Here is a 7,720-nt window from a genome sequence, read left to right on the forward strand (position 1 = left end):
CCTCTCTGTCTTTACCATGTTCATATTCCTACAATTTGGGGAGATCCTGATTTCTATAAACCACTTGCCCACTGAGCAGCTTCCATTTCCAGGATACTGACCCCAGTGCTCCTTCATCCCTGCTTCCTTAGTGCAATGCCACATTTGGAACTCAGGATCCAGGGTTGTTGGCAAGAGCTTGAGCCTTCATAGAATATCTTTTATTTAGGTAGCCCTCACTGTTGACTAAAGGGCTAAACAGACTGCTGATGCCACTGATGTCGTTTTTAGACAAGGAAAAAAAGTTTAGGGGGTCAGAATGGCTTCAGATCCTCCAGGCTCACTCCAAGCTGATCTTTCCCAATCTCTTGGTTTTCTTCTATAAAATTCTAATATGAGAAGTGGTACAAACCTGAACAAGGTCAAAGGTGATAACGAAAGGACATTGGTGGACAGTACACAACTGTGCCCCATAGATAAACCCTCAGGATTTTCTTGAGAATGAGTAAACAACAAAAATTGTTTTATTTGATGTCCGTAGGGAACTTACTCAAAGACAGAATTTCAGACTGACCTCTTGCTGGGTGCCAGCTAATCAATTTCCCTCAAACATATACAAACAAAATTCATGATTCCCAGAATACAATTTTCTTTCTTCTCTTGCTCTTATAAATCCTGTGTTGTACTTATTTATTGCTGCATAAAAATCACTGCATGATGTGGCTTCAAACAATGATTTTGTGGACTATGCTTTCTGAGAGCTTAACTGGCTAGTTTCTTCTATTCCATATGGCATCAGCTGGAGTGACTCAGCTGCATTTAGCTGCTGTCTGTGGTACCTGGTCTAGAAGACCCCAGAAGATTCATATGCATGTCTGCCACCTCCTTGCTTTTCTGTGTGGCCTATTACATAGCTGGTTTTGATGTTCTCACAGCATAGGTCTCTCAAGGAGGTTGGACCTCTTACATGCCCTCTGGCTTCCACCGAAAGCAGTTAAGAGGTCAAGCTCCAAGGTGCAAGTACTTATCAAGCCTCTGTTCTCATCACACTTGCTGATTGATGTCCCCTTGACAAAGCAAGTAACCAAGCCCAGATTCAACAGGGAAGGAGCATGCATACCAGAAGGTTCATTTGTTCCCTGGGACCACCAGTGTAGCAATCTACCACATCTTTATTTTGCCTTCATCCTTGACTCAGTTTTCCCATTGACTCTGTATGTCAATAGGTTACTTGCATGAAAAATAGTAAATAGTGTGCAAGTAACTTTCTCAGTTACTTTGTAACAGTTTATTTCTGGAGATAGTGTCTACCTGGGTCAACTGTAACAACCAACATAAACATGTAGCCTGAAAATGCACCTCCTGTAGACCTGGACGCTTTTCATCTTCAGTTCTTGTTCCTTGGCTGCATCCGTGAGTCTCATTTCTGATCTTATTCATTCTTCTACACTGGGTCTGATTTTTGGCTAAGTTTGTTTGGAGTGTTTTGTTGATTGCACATGACTGAACATGCCCGTAGTGGGATAATGAGGGAACTTTGAGTTTTGATTTTATGGCTGAGTTCATTAAGTGATAGCCCTCGTGTGGGGAGACTGTGGAAATCATGTTCCAGTTGGGAAATAGATGACACCATGTGGAATATGGTTCACTTAGGTGTTTGTGGTTCGTTCATCTGTTTTGTGTTTTCATCAGAATAGATTCCTCTAACTAGAGGTCATGGTCCTATTCCTCCTTCCAAAACTGTGTCCTTTTTCATGTTTACTAATTTTTTTTAATTTAAATTCTAGTTGCTTAACACATAGTGTAATATTGGTTTCAGGAGTAGAATTCAATGATTCATTACTTACATACAACACCCAGGGTTCATCATAACAAGTGCCCTCTTTAATACCCATCACACATTTACCCATCCCCAACCCAACTCCCTCCATCAGCCATCAGTTCTCTATCATTAAAAGTCTCTATGGGTGGCTTGGGTGGCTCAATCAATTAAGTGTCCAACTTCAACCCAGGTCATGATCTCACAGTTTGTGAGTTCAAGCCCTGCATCAGGCTGTGTGCTGACAGTTCAGAGCTTGGAGCCTGCTTCAGATTCTGTGTCTCCCTCTCTCTGTCCTTCCCCCACTTGTGCTCAGTCTCTCAAAAATAAACATTAAAAAAAATTTTTTTACAGAGTTTCTAATGGTTTGTGTCCCTCTCTTTTTTATTCCCTTCCCATATGTTTGTCTGTTTTGTTTCTTAAATTCCACATGAATGAAATCAAATGATATCTTTCTCTGACCGACTTATTTCACTTATCATAATACACTGTAGCTCCATCCACATCATTGCAAATGTCAAGATTTCATTTCTTTTGACAGCTGTGTGTGTGTGTGTGTGTGTGTGTGTGTGTGTGTGTGTGTGTGTATCTCACATCTTTATCCATTCATCAAATGGACATTTGGGCTCTTTTTTGGCTATTGTTGATAATGCTGCTATAAACATCAGGGTACATGTACTCCTTCAAGTCAGGATTTTTGTATCCTTTTGGTAAATACTGAGTAGTGCAATTGCTGGATTGTAGGGTAGTTCTATTTTTAACTTTTTGGGAAACCTACATACTGTTCTCCAGAGTGGCTGCACCAGTTTGCATTCCCACCAAGAGGGATTCCAAGTGCAAGAGGGTTCCCCTTTCTCTACATCCTCACCAACACCTGTTGTTTCTTGTGTTGTTACTTTTAGCCATTCTGACAGGTGTGATGTGGTATCTCATCGTGGTTTTGATTTGTATTTCTCTAGTGATGAGTGATGTTGAGCATCTTTTCATGTGTCTACTGGCCATATGGATGTCTACTTTGGAAAAATGTCTATTCATGTCTTCTGCCCATTTCTTAACTGGATTGTTTGTTTTTTGGGTGTTTAGTAAGTTCTTTATAGATTTTGGATGCTAACCCTTTATGAGATAGGTCTTTTGCAAAGATCTTCCATTCTGTAAGTTGCCTTTTAGTTTTGTTGATTGTTTCCTTTGCTGTGCAGCTTTTTATCTTGATGAAGTCCCAATAGTTCATGTTTGCTTTTGTGTCCCTTGTCTCTGGCAACGTGTCAAGTAAGAAGTTGCAATGGCCAAGTTTGAAGAAGTTGCTGCCTGTGTTCTCCTCTAGGATTTTGATGGTTTCCATCTCATGATTAGGTCTTTCATCCATTTTGAATTTATTTTTGTGTATGGTGTAAGAAAGTGGTTCAGTTTCATCTGCATTTTGCAATCCAGTTTTTCCACCACCATTTTGAAGAGACAGTCTTTATGCCATTGGATATTCTTTTCTGCTTAGTTGAATATGAGTCGACCATATAGTTGTGGGTCTATTTCTGGGTTTTCTATTCTGTTCCATTGATCCATGTGTCTGTTTTTGACCCATACTGCCTTGATGACTACAGCTTTGTAATATAGCTTGAAGTCTGGAATTATGATGCTTTCAGCATTGCTTTTCTTTTTCAGGATTGCTTTGGCTATTTGGGGCCTTTTGTGTTTCCATGCAAATTTTAGGATTGTTTGTTCTAGCTCTGTGAAGAATGCTGGTGTCATTTTGATAGTGATTGCATTAAATGTGTAGATTGTGGGGCACCTGGGTGGCTCAGTCGGTTGAGCATTGACTTCAGCTCAGGTCATGGTCTCGCGGTTCGTGAGTTCGAGCCCTGCGTCAGGCTCTGTGCTGACAGCTCAGAGCTTGGAGCCTGCTTTGGATCCTGTGTCTCCCTCTCTCTCTACCCCTCCCTCGCTTGCTCTCTCTCTCTCTCTCTTTCAAAAATAAATAGACTTCCAAAAAATTATTTTAAAAAAATGTGTAGATTGCTTTGGGTAGTAGAGACTTTTTTTTTTTTTTTTTTTTTTTTTTTTACAGACAGGGTTGGGGGAAAGAGACAGAGAGAGAGACAGAGAGAGAGAGAGAGAGAGAGAGAGAGAGAGAGAGAATCCCAAGCAGGCTCCATGCTGAGCTCATGGGATCCTACGACCCTAGGATCATGACCCAAGCCAAAATCAAGAGTCAGACGCTCAACCAACTGAGCCACCCAGGCGCCCATGGGTATTACAGACATTTTAATAATGTTTGTTCTTCCAATCCATGAGCATGGAATGTTTTCCATTTCTTTGTGTCCTCTTCAATTTTCTTCATATGTTTTCTGTACTTTTTAGGGTCCCGATCTTTTACCTCTTTGATCAGGTTTATTCCTAGGTATCTTCTGGTTTTTGGTGCAGTTGTAAATGGGATCAATTCCTTGATTTCTCTTTCTGCTGCTTCGTTATTGGTGTATAGAAATGCAACCGATTTGTGTACATTGATTTTTTATCCTGCAACTTTGCTGAATTCATGTATTAGTTCTAGCAATTTTTTGGCAGAATCTTTCAGGTTTTCTATGTAGAGTATCATGTTGTCTGCAAATAGTGAAAGTGTGACTTCTTTCTTGACGATTTGGACCTTTTATTTTTGGTTTTGGTTTGCTCACAGTTACAGCATTTTATTTCAGCTTTAGTTATTTTATCCCTGCAGTAAGGGATTCTTTTGTGACTTCTATGCTTTTTTCAAACCCAGCTAGTATCCTTATAATTGTTGTGGTTTTTTTTTTCAGTTTATTTATTTATTTTTGAGAGAGAGCATGCATAAACACAAGTGGAGTAGGGGCAGAGAGGGAAGGAGAGCAGGAGAATCCCAAGCAGGCTTCACCCTGACAGTGTAAAGCCCAACACTGGGCTTGAACCCATAAACCTTAAGATTATGACCTGAGCCAAAATTGAATTGGACACTTAATGACTGAGCCACCCAGGCCCCCTATAATTGTTTTAAATTCTAGTTCAGACATCTTACTTATATCTGTATTGATTAAACCTCTGACCCTTCCTTCTTCCTGTTTTTTCTTTTGGGGTGAATTTCTCCATCTTCTCATGTGTAAATTCAAAAAAGGGTTGGGGGGGAGGCTGTGTTTTGTGGTCTTGTCTGTTTGTCAAAAGAAGCTAGATCCAAAAATAAATAACTAAACTTCTTTTAAAATAAATAAAAATAGGCGCGCCTGGGTGGCGCAGTCGGTTAAGCATCCGACTTCAGCCAGGTCACGATCTCGCGGTCCGTGAGTTCGAGCCCCGCGTCGGGCTCTGGGCTGATGGCTCAGAGCCTGGAGCCTGTTTCCGATTCTGTGTCTCCCTCTCTCTCTGCCCCTCCCCCGTTCATGCTCTGTCTCTCTCCGTCCCAAAAATAAATAAACGTTGAAAAAAATAAAATAAAATAAAATAAAAAATAAAAATATAAATTGCTTGTTCTGTATCCTGGGGGTGGTGGGGTTGGGTGGGGGAAGCTAGATCCTATTCACCGTAGAGCTGAAGCTTTGTAGCACTCTTTGTTGTAGTTAAAGGTATTGTGCTGGTTTGCTGGGAGGTGGGCGGGCTGCACTGATTCTCAGGTGGACTTGCCCTAGTGGAGATGCACCTGCAGGGTGTGGGGGGGGGGGGTGCGGAGGTGGACCCAGAGGCAGGGGTTGGTGTGTCTCTGGCCCCCACTTGGGGGTGCTGTTTTGCTCACTGAAGTCAGTTTTTTTTTTTCAATATATGAAATTTATTGTCAAATTGGTTTCCATACAACACCCAGTGCTCATCCCAAAAGGTGCCCTCCTCACTACCCATCACCCCCCCTCCCCTCCCTCCCACCCCCCATCAACCCTCAGTTTGTTCTCAGTTTTTAAGAGTCTCTTATGCTTTGGCTCTCTCCCACTCTAACCTCTTTTTTTTTTTTCTCCCCCTCCCCCATGGGTTTCTGTTAAGTTTCTCAGGATCCACATAAGAGTGAAAACATATGGCATCTGTCTTTCTCTGTATGACTTATTTCACTTAGCATAACACTCTCCAGTTCCATCCACGTTGCTACAAAGGGCCATATTTCATTCTTTCTCATTGCCACATAGTACTCCATTGTGTATATAAACCACAATTTCTTTATCCATTCATCAGTTGATGGACATTTAGGCTCTTTCCATAATTTGGCTATTGTTGAGAGTGCTGCTATGAACATTGGGGTACAAGTGCCCCTATGCATCAGTACTCCTGTATCCCTTGGGTAAATTCCTAGCAGTGCTACTGCTGGGTCATAGGGTAGTTCTATTTTTAATTTTCTGAGGAACCTCCACACTGTTTTCCAGAGTGGCTGCACCAATTTGCATTCCCACCAACAGTGCAAGAGGGTTCCCGTTTCTCCACATCCTTGCCAGCATCTATAGTCTCCTGATTTGTTCATTTTCACCACTCTGACTGGCATGAGGTATTATCTGAGTGTGGGTTTGATTTGTATTTCCCTGATGAGGAGTGATGTTGAGCATCTTTTCATGTGCCTGTTGGCCATCCGGATGTCTTTAGAGAAGTGTCTATTCATGCTTTCTGCCCATTTCTTCACTGGGTTATTTGATTTTCGGTTGTGGAGTTTGGTGAGCTCTTTATAGATTTTGGATACTAGCCGTTTATCTGATATGTCATTTGCAAATATCTTTTCCCATTCCGTTGGTTGCCTTTTAGTTTTGTTGGTTGTTTCTTTGCTGTGCAGAAGCTTTTTATCTTCATAAGGTCCCAGTAGTTCATTTTTGCTTTTAATTCCCTTGCCTTTGGGGATGTGTCAAATAAGAAATTGCTATGACTGAGGTCAAAGAGGTCTTTTCCTGCTTTCTCCTCTAAGGTTTTGATGGTTTCCTGTCTCACATTCAGGTCCTTTATCCATTTTGAGTTTATTTTTGTGAATGGTGTAAGAAAGTGGTCTAGTTTCAATCTTCTGCATGTTGCTGTCCAGTTCTCCCAGCACCATTAGTTAAAGAGACTGTCTTTTTTCCATTGGATGTTCTTTCCTGCTTTGTCAAAGATTAGTTGGCCATACGTTTCTGGGTCTAGTTCTGGGGTTTCTATTCTATTCCATTGGTCTATGTGTCTGTTTTTGTGCCGATACCATGCTCTCTTGATGATGACAGCTTTGTAGTAGAGGCTAAAGTCTGGGATTGTGATGCCTCCTGCTTTGGTCTTCTTCAAAATTACTTTGGCTATTCAGGGCCTTTTGTGGTTCCATATGAATTTTAGGATTGCTTGTTCTAGTTTCGAGAAGAATGCTGGTGCAATTTTGATTGGGATTGCATTGAATGTGTAGATAGCTTTGGGTAGTATTGACATTGTGACAATATTTATTCTTCCAATCCATGAGCATGGAATGTTTTTCCATTTCTTTATATCTTCTTCAATTTCCTTCATAAGCTTTCCATAGTTTTCAGCATACAGATCTTTTACATCTTTGGTTAGATTTATCCCCAGGTATTTTATGCTTCTTGGTGCAATTGTGAATGGGATCAGTTTCTTTATTTGTCTTTCTGTTGCTTCATTGTTAGTGTATAAGAATGCAACTGATTTCCATACATTGATTTTGTATCCTGAAACTTTGCTGAATTAATGTATCAGTTCTAGCAGACTTTTGGTGGAGTTTATCGGATTTTCCATGTATAATATCATGTCATCTGCAAAAACTGAAAGCTTGACTTCATCTTTGCCAATTTTGATGCCTTTGATTTCCTTTTGTTGTCTGATTGCTGATGCTAGCACTTCCAACACTATGGTAAACAACAGCGGTGAGAGTGGACATCCCTGTCGTGTTCCTGATCTCAGGGAAAAAGCTCTCAGTTTTTCCTCATTGAGGATGATGTTAGCTGTGGGCTTTTCATAAATGGCTTTTATGATCTTTAAGTATGT

The sequence above is a fragment of the Puma concolor genome, chromosome B2 (assembly GCF_028749965.1).
Source record: "Puma concolor isolate L17-30 chromosome B2, mPumCon1.1.hap2, whole genome shotgun sequence".
NCBI lineage: Eukaryota > Metazoa > Chordata > Mammalia > Carnivora > Felidae > Puma > Puma concolor.